Source organism: Myotis davidii, unplaced genomic scaffold, assembly GCF_000327345.1.
Source record: "Myotis davidii unplaced genomic scaffold, ASM32734v1 scaffold361, whole genome shotgun sequence".
Lineage (NCBI taxonomy): Eukaryota > Metazoa > Chordata > Mammalia > Chiroptera > Vespertilionidae > Myotis > Myotis davidii.
The window spans coordinates 1,193,346-1,195,264 of NW_006291011.1; positions in this window are offsets into that span (position 1 = coordinate 1,193,346).

Sequence of the window (1,919 nt, forward strand, 5' to 3'; positions counted from 1 at the left end):
TAATGAATATTGCTTTATTCAAGGTCAGATACAATCTTTAAAAATCATATCCGCAGGGAAAATCCACACCTGGAAATAATAATTACGTTATTTGAAGTCTCGTTTAAAAGGAGAACAACATAACATATAATATCTTCTGTTTTTGGAAACTTGCATAGATATTTAAATATTGTTCTATCAAGTAGGGACAGATAAGAGGAGTGTGGAAAGACAAACAAGCAGTGAGCAGCTCATCAATTCACTTATATGGGTTTGATTTCACCTATGGAAGTAAGGGGCTCGGCGCCAGAGCCATAGTGAGACAGTGGTTCTAAAAGCATTTGCACTGTGTTTCCCAATAGCATGGATATATTGCATATTATTAAAGGGGGTGGGGAATAAAAAGCTTCAGTGGGCATCTAAAGACTTGGGTCATAGTTTGGAGTATGGTCCATTGGACTGGAAGGTGGGAGGACAAGAGTCAAGCCCATGTTTGGCCATTTGCTAGTTATATAGTCTTGAGTGAGGACTCAATATACATGAACTACCATGTTCTCATATTCAAACTAAAATAATAATCCACCTTTAAGAACATATATGTGAAAATTGTTGTAAAACTCACATGCAGTTGAAAAGCTGAATAATTGATATTACTTTATTACATTTTAAGATTTCTTCCTACTTTATGGGACACAGTAAGATTATCCTATATAATAAAGAGGTAATATGCAAATTAACCCTCATGCCCTCACAAGATGGCTTCCTACCACCAGGTTGGCAGGGGGGTTAGTGAGGGATGACCAAATGACTGACCAGTAGGCTGTGTGGGGTGACCAGGCCAGCAGGGGTGGGGTGAGGGGTGACTAGGCCAACGAAATAGCAGGCTGTGTGGGGCAACCATGCTATCACGGGGGCCGTGAGGGGTGACTAGGCTGGGGGGGGGCAGGTGACCAGGCCAGCAGGGGTGGGGTGAGGGGTGACTAGGCCAACGGGGGGTCCAGTTAGGGGCAACCGGGTGGCAGAGGGGGACAGTTGGGGCAACCAGGCTGTCGGGGGTGGGCGGGGGCGTTAGGGGTGACCAGGCAGACAGGTAGGCAGGTGAGCGATTAGTAGCCATCAGTCCAGGATTGTGAGATGGATGTCCGACTGCCAGTTTAGGCCCAATCCCTCAGGCCTAAATTGGCAGTCGAACATCCCCCAAGGGGGTCCCCGACTGGAGAGGGTGCAGGTTGGGCTGAGGCGCCCCCACCCCGCCTCATGCACAAATTCTTTGCACCGGGCCTCTAGTATTAAATAGTCATAACCTGATCAAGTGTGAACTTTTGATTCCATCCATCAATTCATCCACCACCCATTTCACTGATCCTTCCATATTTATTAAGCACCACTGTAAGCAAGTTATTGATCTGGTTGGTCTGGAAAAATCAGAAACAAAGAATGCAGTATCTCTGCCCTCATGTACCTTATAGTTTGATAGAGAAGCTTCTCTCTCAATATACCAATACTGTGTTTATACCCACTTTCTTTTATGATGTAGTAATTAAGCACATTGGCTCTTAAGTCAGACAGGCCTAGGATTATAATCCCAACATTTTACAGGTTGAGCCACCTTAAGCAAGTGACTTTTATTTCTTTAAACCTATTTTCCTCATCAGTAACATGTATACTAAGATAGTACTTTCCTCATAGAATTCTTATAAATATTCAATCATGCCCAAAAAGCATTTAGCCAAGTGTCTGGCATGCAACATGTGTTAAATAAATAAATATTTGCTGTTTTTCTTTGCACGTTCTCTTCCCCTGATTTTACTGTGCCTCCTGCTAAGAAAGAGAAAAGCAACACCTGATGGCCTGCTACTGTCATTCAGACCTTGGTGCTGCTACCAGCTGGCCTGGTCCTCACAGCTAAGTCTTGTTGGATGTAAACAATTTCACAGGAC